Source organism: Aquarana catesbeiana, linkage group LG10 (genome assembly GCF_042186555.1).
Source record: "Aquarana catesbeiana isolate 2022-GZ linkage group LG10, ASM4218655v1, whole genome shotgun sequence".
In the NCBI taxonomy this organism is placed as follows: domain Eukaryota; kingdom Metazoa; phylum Chordata; class Amphibia; order Anura; family Ranidae; genus Aquarana; species Aquarana catesbeiana.
In genome coordinates, this window is record NC_133333.1 from 10830115 (window position 1) to 10844973 (window position 14859).

Sequence of the window (14859 nt, forward strand, 5' to 3'; positions counted from 1 at the left end):
GAAAGTGTTTCCCAGCGCTAAACCTTTCATCTGATTTCTATATTTCTGCATTTGTAAATTTCAAAAGCCGATATAAATGAACAAACTTGTGGGTTTACGGATACATTTTTCTTAAATATCATTCTCCTTTAAGGGGGCGTGGCCAGGGGGCGTGTCCAATGCCCACATTCGTGTTTGCTAATGGGTGTCCCTCATTCCCATCACAAAAAGTTGTGATGTATGCAAAATGATGTCATACTTTTTGAGATGGTAATGAGGAACACCTATCAGCAAAAGTATGCAGGCATAGGACACACCCCTGGCCACGCCCCCTTAAAGGAGAATTGTACAAAAAAAACAAGATTGGTTAAACCCGCAAGTGCTTTTTTTTACTACTTCTATTCCTTTATATTGGCTTTCGGAATTTACAAATGCAGCAAATTAGAAATCAGATGAAAGGTTTAGCGCTGGGAAACACTTTCTGAAAGATAAAAAGTACATTTTATATACAACTCTATAGATCAGATCAAAATGAGGGACAAATGAGGAGGAAAGAGGGACAGAGGGACATTGCTCCAAATCAGGGACTATCCCTCGAAATCAGGGACGGTTGGGAGGTATGTACATCCCAGGAGTCTTCATGGGAGGAGGGACTTTCTCACCCAAGCACACCCTCCTGCCTGCATGCCTGAGCTAAGGACAGGTGGATTCCAGGAAGTAAATGCGACATAAATCATCTGCACTTACTCAAGATAGCCATGGCTAGAAACGCCAACCATAAAAAGAATGGAGATATGGATGGACGAAGAGGGGGGGGGGTCCCTAAAAAAGTGTTTTCACTTTGTGGTGCTCAGATGCAGCGTAGTTTTGATATCTTGCTTTTTAACGATCTTTATTATCTGTAAAGTGTTTGACCGTAAATATGTCCTATTTTACCAAACTTTATATACATCAGATAATAGTAGAAGCAGCTTGTTGTGGTTTTTTGATGATGCATATCCTATTACAATATGTCATCTTAATACTTCCTCCGGTGGTTTTATTTTAATTAAAAAGACTTTTAAATAATTGTACTGTAATATGAAATTATAATTCATTTTTTTATTGCGTATGATTAATTTATACACATGTGTATGCTTATTTGTATTTTTTTTTTAATTTTATATTTATTTGTTTCTTATATTTGTATATGTACTATAATGTGTATATATATATATACAGTATCTCACAAAAATCAGTACACCCCTCACATTTTTGTAAATCTTTTCTTCTATCTTTTCATGTGACAACACTGAAGAAATGACACTTGTCTACAATGTAAAGTAGTGAGTGTACAGCTTGTATAACAGTGTAAATTTGCTGTCCCCTCAAAATAACTCAACACACAGCCATTAATGTCTAAACCGCTGGCAACAAAAGTCAGTACACCCCTAAGTGAAAATGTCCAAATTGGGCCCAATTAGCCATTTTTCCTCCCTGGTGTCATGTGACTCGTTAGTGTTACAAGGTCTCAGGTGTGAATGAAGAGCAGGTGTGTTAAATTTGGTGTTATCGCTCTCGCTCTCTCATACTGGTCACTGGAAGTTCAACATGGCACCTCATGGCAAAGAACTCTCTGAGGATCTGAAAAAAAGAATTGTTTCTCTACATAAAGATGGCCTAGGCTATAAGAAGATTGCCAAGACCCTGAAACTGAGCTGCAGGACGGTGGCCAAGACCATACAGCGGTATAACAGGACAGGTTCCACTCAGAACAGGCCTCGCCATGGTCCACCAAAGAAGTTGAGGTCACGTGCTCAGCGTCATATCCAGAGGTTGTCTTTGGGAAATAGATGTATGAGTGCTGCCAGCATTGCTGCAGAGGGTGAAGGGGTGGGGGGTCAGCCTGTCAGTGCTCAGACCATACGCTGCACACTGCATCAAATTGGTCTGCATGGCTGTCGTCCCAGAAGGAAGCCTCTTCTAAAGATGATGCACAAGAAAGCCCGCCAACAGTTTTCTGAAGACAAGTAGACTAAGGACATGGATTATTGGAACCATGTCCTGTGGTCTGATGAGACCAAGATAAATTTATTTGGTTCAGATGGTGACAAGCATGTGTGACGGCAACCAGGTGAGGAGTACAAAGACAAGTGTGTCTTGTCTACAGTCAAGCATGGTGGTGGGAGTGTCATGGTCTGGGGCTGCATGAGTGCTGCCGGCACTGGGGGGGCTACAGATCATTGAGGGAACCATGAATGCCAACATGTACTGTGACATACTGAAGCAGAGCATGATCCCCTCCCTTCAGAGACTGGGCCGCAGGGCAGTATTCCAACATGATAACCACCCCAAACACACCTCCAAGATGACCATTGCCTTGCTAAAGAAGTTGAGGGTAAAGGTGATGGACTGGCCAAGCATGTCTCCAGACCTAAACCATATTGATCATCTGTGGGACATCCTCAAAGGCAAGGTGGAGGAGCGCAAGGTCTCTAACATCCACCAGCTCTGTGATGTCATCATGGAGGAGGGGAAGAGGACTCCAGTGGCAACCTGTGAAGCTCTGGTGACCTCCATGCCCAAGAGGGTTAAGGCAGTGCTGGAAAATAATGGTGGCCACACAAAATATTGACACTTTGGGCCCAATTTGAACATTTTCACTTAGGGATGTACTCACTTTTGTTGCCAGCGGTTTAGACATTAATGGCTGTGTGTTGAGTTATTTTGAGGGGACAGTAAATTTACACTGTTATACAAGCTGTACACTCACTACTTTACATTGTAGACAAGTGTCATTTCTTCAGTGTTGTCACATGAAAAGATAGAAGAAAAGATTTACAGAAATGTGAGGGGTGTATTCTATATGTACTCTGTACACTATATGTGTGGCAACAGAACAAAATAGGAGACAGACGCTGTCATTGGACATTGATCAGTGTCTCTTGCGCCTCTTAAACATGTACTCAGGTACTTCTCGCTGTCTGTGCCTCCTCTGGGAGTCTATGATGAAGGGGGGTGGGTCATCCTCTCTCTATGATGGGGGGTCATCCTCTCTCTATGATGGGGGGTCATCCTCTCTCTATGGTGGGGGATCATCCTCTCTCTATGGTGGGGGATCATCCTCTCTCTATGGTGGGGGATCATCCTCTCTCTATGGTGGGGGGGTCATCCTCTCTCTATGGTGGGGGATCATCCTCTCTCTATGGTGGGGGTCATCCTCTCTCTATGGTGGGGGGTCATCCTCTCTCTATGATGGGGGGGTCATCCTCTGTCTATGGTGGGGGATCATCCTCTCTCTATGGTGGGGGGTCATCCTCTCTCTATGGTGGGGTTCATCCTCTCTCTATGGTGGGGTTCATCCTCTCTCTATGGTGGGGGGTCATCCTCTCTCTATGATGGAGGGGTCATCCTCTCTCTATGGTGGGGGGTCATCCTCTCTCTATGATGGGGGGGTCATCCCCTATCTATGGTGGGGGATCATCCTCTCTCTATGGTGGGGGTCATCCTCTCTCTATGGTGGGGGGTCATCCTCTCTCTATGGTGGGGGGTCATCCCCTATCTATGGTGGGGGGTCATCCTCTTTCTATGGTGGGGGGTCATCCTCTCTCTATGATGGGGGTCATCCTCTCTCTATGATGGGGGGTCATCCTCTCTCTATGGTGGGGGGTCATCCCCTATCTATGGTGGGGGGTCATCCTCTCTCTATGGTGGGGATCATCCTCTCTCTATGGTGGGGGGATCATCCTCTCTCTATGGTGGTGGGTCATCCTCTCTCTATGGTGAGGAGTCATCCTCTCTCTATGGTGGGGGGTCATCCCCTATCTATGGTGGGGGATCATCCTCTTTCTATGGTGGGGGGTCATCCTCTCTCTATGATGGGGGGTCATCCTCTCTCTATGGTGGGGGATCATCCTCTCTCTATGGTGGGGGATCATCCTCTCTCTATGGTGGGGGGTCATCCTCTCTCTATGGTTGGGGATCATCCTCTCGCTATGGTGGGGGGTCATCCTCTCTCTATGGTGGGGGGTCATCCCCTATCTATAGTGGGGGGTCATCCTCTTTCTATGGTGGGGGGTCATCCTCTCTCTATGATGGGGGGGGGGCATCCTCTCTCTATGGTGAGGGGTCATCCTCTCTCTATGGTGGGGATCATCCTCTGTCTATGGTGGGGGGTCATCCTCTGTCTATGGTGGGGGATCATCCTCTGTCTATGGTGGGGGGTCATCCTCTGTCTATGGTGGGGGATCATCCTCTCTCTATGGTGGGGATCATCCTCTCTCTATGGTGGGGATCATCCTCTGTCTATGGTGGGGGATCATCCTCTCTCTATGGTGGGGGATCATCCTCTGTCTATGGTGGGGGATCATCCTCTCTCTATGGTGGGGGATCATCCTCTGTCTATGGTGGGGGATCATCCTCTCTCTATTGTGGGGGATCATCCTCTCTCTATGGTGGGGGATCATCCTCTCTCTATGGTGGGGGGTCATCCTCTCTCTATGGTGGGGGATCATCCTCTCTCTATGGTGGGGGGTCATCCTCTCTCTATGGTGGGGGGGTCATCCTTCTTTCTATGGTGAGGAGTCATCCTCTCTCTATGGTGGAGGGTCATCCTCTCTCTATGGTGGGGGGTCATCCTCTCTCTATGGTGGGGATCATACTCTCTCTATGATGGGGGGTCATCCTCTCTCTATGGTGGGGGGTCATCCTCTCTCTATGGTGGGGGGTCATCCTCTCTCTATGGTGGGGGGTCATCCTCTCTCTATGGTGGGGGGTCATCCTCTCTCTATGATGGGAGGTCATCCTCTCTCTATGGTGGGGGGGTCATCCTTCTTTCTATGGTGAGGAGTCATCCTCTCTCTATGGTGGGGGATCATCCTCTCTCTATGGTGGGGGGTCATCCCCTATCTATGGTGGGGGGTCATCCTCTTTCTATGGTGGGGGATCATCCTCTCTCTATGATGGGGGATCATCCTCTCTCTATGATGGGGGGTCATCCTTCTTTCTATGGTGAGGAGTCATCCTCTCTCTATGGTGGGGGATCATCCTCTTTCTATGATGGGGGGTCATCCTCTCTCTATGATGGGGGATCATCCTCTCTCTATGGTGGGGGGTCATCCTCTCTCTATGGTGGGGGATCATCCTCTTTCTATGATGGGGGGTCATCCTCTCTCTATGATGGGGGATCATCCTCTCTCTATGGTGGGGGATCATCCTCTCTCTATGGTGGGGGGTCATCCTCTCTCTATGGTGGGGGGATCATCCTCTCGCTATGGTGGGGGGTCATCCTTCTTTCTATGGTGAGGAGTCATCCCCTATCTATAGTGGGGGGTTATCCTCTTTCTATGGTGGGGGGGGGGGGGTCATCCTCTCTCTATGGTGGGGGATCTTCCTCTCTCTATGGTGGGGGGGGAGTCATTCTCTCTAGTTGCCCGATGTGCTCTTGGTGGAAACTAGCACAACATCTTGGAGGTTATGTTTGGACGGAAGTCTCACGTGGTCATCATGACAGGTCCACTTTAATGACTCCCCGCCCCCCGCAGTATAACGGTGACACCAATGCTGGAGATGAAAGCCTCGTATTGACTATTAAACCTTCTCATTAATATTTTATAGCGGCGTTTTATTCTCTGCTCGTAGTAATCGCTCTGTTCCTTTAATCCTATGAATGATTCATTCGTGTCACCGGATCCACCAGACCAGCACACAACCGGGGCCGCACTGACACCAAATCCGACTCCCTACACATGGAGACCCCTCCACCTTCACCTCAAAGAGGACCTGTCCTCAGATTTTAGAGCGGTATAAAACCCAAAAGCAAACATTTATCATATTGCAGCTTATCAATTCTTAGATGTGGCGGCTGCATTAGTTTTCTTTTTTAGGCTTTTTTTTTACTTTACTTTCACCTGGTGATCCAGCCAGTAAGTTTCTTTTTCAACAGCGCAAGCTCTCCAGCAGAATGTATCAGTTTACATGGATGAGACAAACCAGGTGCTTACACTGATCAGCCTTTATTTATCCATGTAAAACCTTTATCCCAAAAGGAAAATAAATGTTTTCTGTAACTGATTTTGGCTTCAATTTGTTAGTGTATCTAAATCTGCTAGTCCATCTAATACTTCCCTCCCCCCAGACTGACAATGCTGCTGTGCAAAGGTACCTCCTGTGTTCCTTCATCCAGAGTAGGGGGGAGCTCTAATACAAGAGGTGGGTTACTGGTCAGATCACCACAAACAAGTGAGGGGGACCTAAAAAAAAAGAAAACTAATGCAGCCGCCACATCTAATGATTGGCTGCAATACTGATTTAACACCTTCCTTCCCGGCCAATAGCACATTGATGGCCGGACTTTACCGCTCTGACTAGATGTCATATGACGTCCTTCAGATCGCGCCGCTCATGTGCGCCCCCCGGGGGGGAGGGGGGGGGGCAAGCGATGGTGAGGTGTGTCCCTTGGACACAGCGCATCACCAATCAGGGTAAAGAGCTGATGATGTAAGCTCTTTACCATGTGATTAGCTGTGTCCAATCACAGCTGATCACAGTGTAAACAAATGTTGGTTATCGGCATTTCCTTGCCTCAGCGCTGTGACATGGGACACATACACTGATAATCAGTGCAGCCTAATAGTGCCTGTTAGTTCCGCCTCTCAATGCCTATCAGTGCAGCCTCATCAGTGCCTATCAGTGAAGCCTATTAGTGCCCATCAGTTCAGCCTCATCAGTGCCCATCAATGCAGCCTCATCAGTACCCATCAGTGCTACATATCAGTGCCCATCAGTGCAGCATATCAGTACCCATCAGTGCAGCCTCATCAGTGCCCATTGGTGCAGCCTCATCAGTGCCTATCAGTGCAGCCTCATGAGTGCCCATCAGTGCAGCCTATTAGTGCCTGTTAGTTCCGCCTCTCAGTGCCCATCGGTGCAGCCTCATCAGTGCCCATCAATGCAGCCTCATTAGTGCCCATGAGTGCAGCCTCATCAGTGCCCATCAGTGCAGCCTATTAGTGCCTGTTAGTTCCGCCTCTCAGTGCCTATCAATGCAGCCTCATCAGCACCTATCAGCGAAGCCTCATCAGTGCCTATCAGTGCAGCCTATTAGTGCCTTTTAGTTCCGCCTCTCAGTGCCTAGCAATGCAGCCTCATCAGTGCCTATGAGTGCAGCCTCATCAGTGCCTATCAGTGCAGCCTATTAGTGCCTGTTAGTTCCGCCTCTCAGTGCCCATCAGTTCAGCCTCATCGGTACCCATCAGTGCAACATATCAGTGCCCATCAGTGCAGCGTATCAGGACCCATCAGTGCAGCCTCCCCAGTGCCCATCAGTGAAGCCTTATCAGTGCCTATCAGTGCAGCCTCATTAGTGCAACATATCAGTGCTCATCAGTGCAGCCTTATCAGTGCCCATCAGTGCAGCCTCATCTGTGCCCATCGGTGCAACATATCAATGCCCATCAATGAAGCCTCATCAGTTAAGAAAAAAAATTTTTTTTTTGTCTTTTAGCAAAAAATAAAAACCCAGTGACGATTGAATCCCAAGATTGAATAAAAGAAAGCCCTGTCTCAAAAAAAAAAAAAGATAAAAGTGTCATATGTGTACAGTGTTGTATGACCGCGTAATTGTCATTCAAAGTGTGACGGCGCTGAAAGCAGAAAATTGTCCTGGGCAGGAGGGGGTGAAAGTGCCCGGTATTGAAGGGGTTAAATGCTGCACACTAAGGAATGTGTCAGTGTAACACTTCCAGGTATTTATTACCTCTCAGAGAGATCATAGCGCTCATCCCTGACAATGCCTTCATTTGGTTTTCTTTGCAAAAAAGACAGCGCCATCTTTGTTCGGGCATCAGCTTACAGTGCCTGCTTACATGAATGAAGCAAAAATTGCGCCAAAGAAATACAAACATTCGGCGTTCACGCCACCTCTCACGTCACTTCCGGTCCACAGTATACTCCAGCCATGCCTTACACGTTACGACACGTGACTTCCTGATGTAACGCGTAGGGCGTGGCCGGAGCATACGGGCGCAATTTTTGCTTCATTCATGTAAGCAGGTACTTTTAAGTTTAATAAATATGTGGGACGGAATCTTCTTACATAAAAAGGCACATTGGTGATCCTGGGGGGGAATTTATCGTTTTCTATTGGATTATGATCCAAGGCGTATGACTTCTGCCTATGAGGTGAGAGTTCTGAGCACAGTGGTGTGGTGTCAGCGGTTTCCCTCATTTGAGAAAATACCAAGTTATTATTTGTTCCCCATCTTCACTATTTTGCGCAACTGGACTATTTATAATTATGGACTTCACTGCACATATTTCATTATTTTTGTCACTCTTTACTGGACGTATTATATCATTTTATTCTACATTATTGCTTCACCAAATATATTGAGCAAAGGCCGTGATACTTCTGTACATGGGAGGAGCCTGTGATACTTCTGTACATGGGAGGAGCCTGTGATACTTCTGTACATGGGAGGAGCCTGTGATACTTCTGTACATGGAGGAGCCTATGATACTTCTGTACATGGGAGGAGTCTGTGATACTTATATACATGGGAGGAGCCTGTGATACTTATATACATGGGAGGAGCCTGTGATACTTCTGTACATGGGAGGAGCCTATGATACTTCTGTACATGGGAGGAGCCTGTGATACTTATATACATGGGAGGAGTCTGTGATACTTCTGTACATGGGAGGAGTCTGTGATACTTCTGTACGTGGAGGAGTCTGTGATAGTTCTGTACGTGGGAGGAGCCTGTGATACTTGTGTACGTGGGAGGAGCCTGTGATACTTGTGTACATGGGAGGAGCCTGTGATACTTGTGTACATGGGAGGAGCCTGTGATACTTGTGTACATGGGAGGAGCCTGTGATACTTCTGTACATGGGAGGAGTCTGTGATACTTCTGTACATGGGAGGAGCCTGTGATACTTCTGTACATGGGAGGAGCCTGTGATACTTCTGTACATGGGAGGAGCCTGTGATACTTCTGTACATGGGAGGAGCCTGTGATACTTCTGTACATGGGAGGAGCCTGTGATACTTCTGTACATGGGAAGAGTCGTTGATACTTATGTACATGGGAGGAGTCTGTGATACTTATGTTAATGGGAGGAGCCTGTGATACTTATGTTAATGGAGGAGCCTGTGATACTTATGTTAATGGGAGGAGCCTGTGATACTTATGTTAATGGGAGGAGCCTGTGATACTTATGTACATGGGAGGAGTCTGTGATACTTATATACATGGGAGGAGTCTGTGATACTTATGTACATGGGAGGAGCCTGTGATACTTATGTACATGGGAGGAGCCTGTGATACTTATGTACATGGGAGGAGCCTGTGATACTTATGTACATGGGAGGAGCCTGTGATACTTATGTACATGGGAGGAGCCTGTGATACTTATGTACATGGAGGAGCCCGTGATACTTATGTACATGGGAGGAGCCTGTACTATGAATTTATTCCATTTTGGAATAAGGCTGTAACATACCAAAATGTGGAAAAAGTGAAGCGCTGTGAATACTTTCCGGATGCACTGTAACTCTCCTTATGATTTATTTATGATTGAATGCGATGTTTGGATCAGAGTCTCCTTGAACGGGGCTGTGAGCGGCACAGAGCAGACTGAAGATCTGTGAGTTGAATTGTCAGCTCTTCTGCCGAGCATTAAATCTAATAGACATGTGCAGAACGAAGAAAATTTGTTTCGTTTAATTGCGATTAGTTATTACGTAAATTCGTTTAGTTAAATTCGTTTCATTCGTTTTCGGGATTTCTTTTCGAATCGATTCGAAAACCTTTTAAATTCAATTCGAAAACTTTTCGAAATAGTTTTCCAATTTCCAAAAAGAATAAAATAGAGTAGAAAATAAAGGAATAGAATAGAAAAAAAAAAAATTCTTCTATTCTGTTCCTTTATTTTCTATTTAATTCTCTTTGGAAATTGGAAAATTATTCGAATTCGAAAAGTATTCGAAAGCCGTTCGAATTTGAATTTTTTTTTTTTTTTGTCGATTCGGATTCGTTTTAATTGGGTATTATTCTAATTCGGAAATTCGCATACATCCCAATTTCTGAATATAACGAAAATTTGTCCGAATTTTAATTCGGAACAAAACGAATCGCACATGTCTAAAATCTAAACACACAATGCAGATACATCACTGTCCTTATGATTTATTTTCTGATCGGGATGTTTGGACCAGTCTGATTGGACGGGGCTGTGAGCGGCGCAGAGAGGAATGAGGATCTCGGGGATTACACAATCTACTGACACAATGAAAGCCGGTGGGGGGTTTTCTGAAAGCTCGAATTACTCATATTTCCTCCATTTTCTTCTCTCACATTACGGAAACGAAATCTTGTTTGTGTTCAGTAATCCTGTCATGGGAGACCGCTGACCGCCCTCCTGAAGATGCCAGCTGCCTGGCTGTCTCTGCCCCCCCCCCCCCCCCCAGGACAAGCTGGCAGCTCAGTGATTGGTTGGCTGTAGTGCCTTCCCAGGGACTGACCCGGTCCAAGCATGCGGCCAGTGAAACTTCTCCCACTGATAGGGAGTCTGGTCCCTGGTCAGTGATTCAGATATGAAGGTGGGGGGGGGAGGGGGTAACATGACGGCCAGAATTTTCAGAAGAACTTAATTCTCAGATTTCCTTTTATCTGCAGTACCGATTGTACAGATTCATTGTTGTCAGATTAGGAAACCGACTAGAATTAGGAAACGGACGCCGTCCAAATCCACACCGACGGCGCAAACCCCGCACAAACGCCAGAGACAACGCAGGAAACCAGCGACCGTGGGGGTACATAAATGTCCTCATTATTATACATTTATATGGCTCTGACATATACCGCAGTGCTGTAAAGAGAACACTGAGCCGGTCACATCAGTCTCTGTACCAGAGAGCTTACACTCTAATGTCCCCTCCCCCACAGTTACATCAGTCTCTGTACCAGAGGAGCTTACACTCTAATGTCCCCTCCCCCCACAGTCACATCAGTCTCTGTACCAGAGGAGCTTACACTCTAATGTCCCCTCCCCCCACAGTCCACATCAGTCTCTGTACCAGAGGAGCTTACACTCTAATGTCCCCTCCCCCACAGTCACATCAGTCTCTGTACCAGAGGAGCTTACACTCTAATGTCCCCTCCCCCACAGTCACATCAGTCTATGTACAGAGGAGCTTACACTCTAATGTCCCCTCCCCCACAGTCACATCAGTCTCCCTACCAGAAGAGCTTACACTCTAATGTCCCTCCCCACAGTCACATCAGTCTCTGTACAGAGGAGCTTACACTCTAATGTCCCCTCCCCCACAGTCACATCAGTCTCTGTACAGAGGAGCTTACGCTCTAATGTCCCCTCCCCACACAGTCACACACTATTATTATTATACATTTATATGGCTCTGACATATACCGCAGTGCTGTACAGAGAACACTGAGCCAATCATATCAGTCTCTGTACCAGAGGAGCTTACACTCTAATGTCCCCTCCCCCACAGTCACATCAGTCTCTGTACCAGAGGAGCTTACACTCTAATGTCCCCTCCCCCACAGTCACATCGGTCTCAGTACCAGAGGAGCTTACACTCTAATGTCCCCTCCCCCACAGTCACATCAGTCTATGTACAGAGAGCTTACACTCTAATGTCCCTCCCCCACAGTCACATCAGTCTCTGTACAGAGGAGCTTACACTCTAATGTCCCCTCCCCCACAGTCACATCAGTCTCTGTACAGAGGAGCTTACGCTCTAATGTCCCCTCCCCCACAGTCACACACTATTATTATTATACATTTATATGCTCTGACATATACCGCAGTGCTGTACAGAGAACACTGAGCCAGTCACATCAGTCTATGTACCAGAGGAGCTTACACTCTAATGTCCCCTCCCCCACAGTCACACACTATTATTATTATACATTTATATGGCTCTGACATATACCGCAGTGCTGTACAGAGAACACTGAGCCAATCATATCAGTCTCTGTACCAGAGGAGCTTACACTCTAATGTCCCCTCCCCCACAGTCACATCAGTCTCTGTACCAGAGGAGCCTTACACTCTAATGTCCCCTCCCCCACAGTCACATCAGTCTCTGTACAGAGGAGCTTACACTCTAATGTCCCCTCCCCCCACAGTCACATCAGTCTCTGTACAGAGGAGCTTACACTCTAAAAGCCCGTCCAGTCTCACTCCACCTGTTGCATTCTCCGGTACATAGACCTAAGCGCTGAGTTCCATTGGGCAGACCAGCGGACCCCCCTGTAGCTGGGTGGGCAGAGAGGACACGGCAGGTGCAGAAATCCCCCACTTGTGGCCCCGGCACTGGTTGGCCCCCCACCACCCATCACCGGAATCCCCCTCCCAGGGTGTAGACATACGGTGGGATCTGTAGGGGGAGGGGGGGGTCTTACCTGTCGGACGGGGGATGGTCGGACTCAGGCGGACTGTCACTTCTGCTGTCTCTGCAAACGTGGAACTTCGGAGTCGCTGAGCAGAGGAAGACTCTCCAGCCGCTTAAAGGGGAAGCGTCGGTTAACCCCTTTCCTGCCGAAACGTCTTCTCGACAGGCTTGTGGTCAACTTTAAATGTCGCTCCATACTGAACGTGAGCGGAGGAGGGGCGGGGGCGGGGGGGGGCTCCATGGCAAGAATGGACAAGAGACCAAAATTTGTGCTGGAGGATGCAGCGCCTGCAAGGGGCAGCACCTTCCATCCTCCCCGTCAGTCTCGCACCAGGTGTATCGGCTCCTCTCCTGGACTGGAACGGCTTCTCTCTGATTCCACCGCACACTGTGAGCTTCTCACCATGTGCATTAGAAACTGCAGAGCCCGCCTGGCTGGAGGACAACGTCCAGCATCATCTAGTGCGGGGGGGGGGGGGGGAGGGTCAAAACTCTATTTCATTGGGGGCCACATCAGTATAAAAAGGACTGGTTGTATCTGTAAGACTAGATGTCCACCCCCCCCCCCCCCCCATCATCAGAAGTCAAGTGCCCCCCCCCCCTTTACCTTGAAGGAGCTGGGGAAAAGAAAATGCAGGGTCTGGAGGAGGACCAGAGGAGGGCTGGAGTCAGCTCAGGGGAGGCGGAGACGAAGGGGGTGCTGTGGCTGCACAGAGGGGCACAGGATCTGAAGGAGGAGTTCTGTCTTCCTCTCTGCTGCCAACTGCTGAGGACGGTGGAGGGGGGGCAGAGATGAGCCTCTTCGCGGCTCCATGGAGAAACGCAGGATCTGGAGGGGGAGTTCTGTCCTCTTCTCTGCTGCCAACTGCTGAGACGGAGGAGGGGGGGCAGAGATGAGCCTCTTCGCGGCTCCATGGAGAAACACAGGATCTGGAGGGGGAGTTCTGTCCTCTCTGCTTGCTGAGACTTGGGGAGGGGGTGCAGAGACGAGCCTCTCCGCAGCTGCATGAGAAGTGCAGGATCTAGAGGAGGAGTTCTGTCCTCCTCTCTGCTGCCAACTGCTGAGACGGGGGAGGGGGGACAGAGATGAGTCAGCCCGCAGCTGCACAGAGAAGCGCAGGATCTGGAGGAGTTTCCGTCCGCTCTGCTGCCAACTGCTTAGACAAGGTGGAGACGGAGACAAGGGGGGGGTGCTGTGGCTGCACAGAGAAGCACAGGATCTGAAGGAACTCTGTCCTCCTCTCTGCTGCCAACTGCTGAGACAGGGAGAGGCAGAGACGAGCCTCTCGGCAGCTGCATGGAGAAGAGCAGGATCTGGAGGAGGAGTTCTGTCCTCCTCTCTGCTGCTGACATGTGGTTGGGGGGGGGGGGGTCAGAGACAAGCCTTTCCGTGGTTGCATGGAGAAGTGCAGGATCTAGAGTTTTGTCCTACTCTCAGCTGCCCAACTGCCGAGATGGGGAGGGGCAGAGGTGAGTCTGTCCACTGCTGCACGGAGAAGCGCAGGATCTGGAGGAGGAGTTCTGTCCTTCTCTCCTGCTGCCAACTGCTGATAGAAGGTGGGGGAGGAGAGAGGAGAGGGGTGCCGCAGCTGCAGGAGGGGTGCGAGGGCCACATGAAATGGCCTGGGGGACCGGATTTGGCCTGCAGGCCTTGTGTTTGACACGTGATCTAGTCCTTTCCTCCTCAGCCTGACTCCCTGGCCACGCCCCTTTCATTTATTGGCTTTCAGTTCTTTCAATAATGGAGGCTCAGCATCACAGATGGGCGGTCTGCATGCAAATACAACCTGAATAGGAATGCCGCTCCTCCAGACTGACACCCACCCATCAAAGCATTTTGATGTTTGCATAACTCCTCCCACTGCTCGCATCAGAGCTGAGGGCTCTTGAAAGGAATACTGAGGCCGGGGGGGGGGGGGGGGGGGGCTGGGATGTTTTCAGGAAGCCGTGTACAGCACCCCGCCGGCCCCTCCCACCAGCCATGATCAGCTGACTTTTATTTTACATTTTTTCTGAAGGAGTCTGGAGGTCCTCTTCTTTCAGGCTCCGTTCACATCTCCGCGTTCCAAATCGCGGATGGAATCTCTGCGATTCTGCCCGCGACTCGCAATAGCGGCAAATCGCGGGAACGGCCATGCGTTCCCCCCCGTCAATTTCAATAGCACCCCAAACGAGGCGTGATTTTCCTAGTGGTCTGTCGGGCAACAATCTCGGTAAAATTGCGCGAACAGAATTGCGGGACGCGTGTACATAAGCTTCTTTTGGGCGACGGGCGTAGAGCTTCTTTTTGGAGTGACGGACGCCCCTCGATTCTATATGTGCGATTTTGGCCACCCCCCATACACCAAGATGTGAACGGAGCCTAAAGTGTATTTTGTTCCCAAAAAAAAAAAAAAAAAAATAGCATTTGAAAAATGGCTGCGCAAAAACTGTGTGACATGAAAAAAAAAAAAAAAAAAAAAAAAAATTTGCAACAC

General features: G+C 48.6%; 1 protein-coding gene across 1 annotated transcript in view; it reads right to left on the reverse strand.

Annotated features, from left to right (window-relative positions):
- The window catches only part of ARHGAP33 (Rho GTPase activating protein 33), a 134400-nt gene extending 121827 nt beyond the window's left edge, over positions 1 to 12573 (reverse strand). The window contains 1 exon segment of the mRNA XM_073601608.1: positions 12393 to 12573. The gene's annotated coding sequence lies outside the window, so the exon portion shown is untranslated.
- Between the last annotated feature and the right edge of the window lie 2286 nt (positions 12574 to 14859).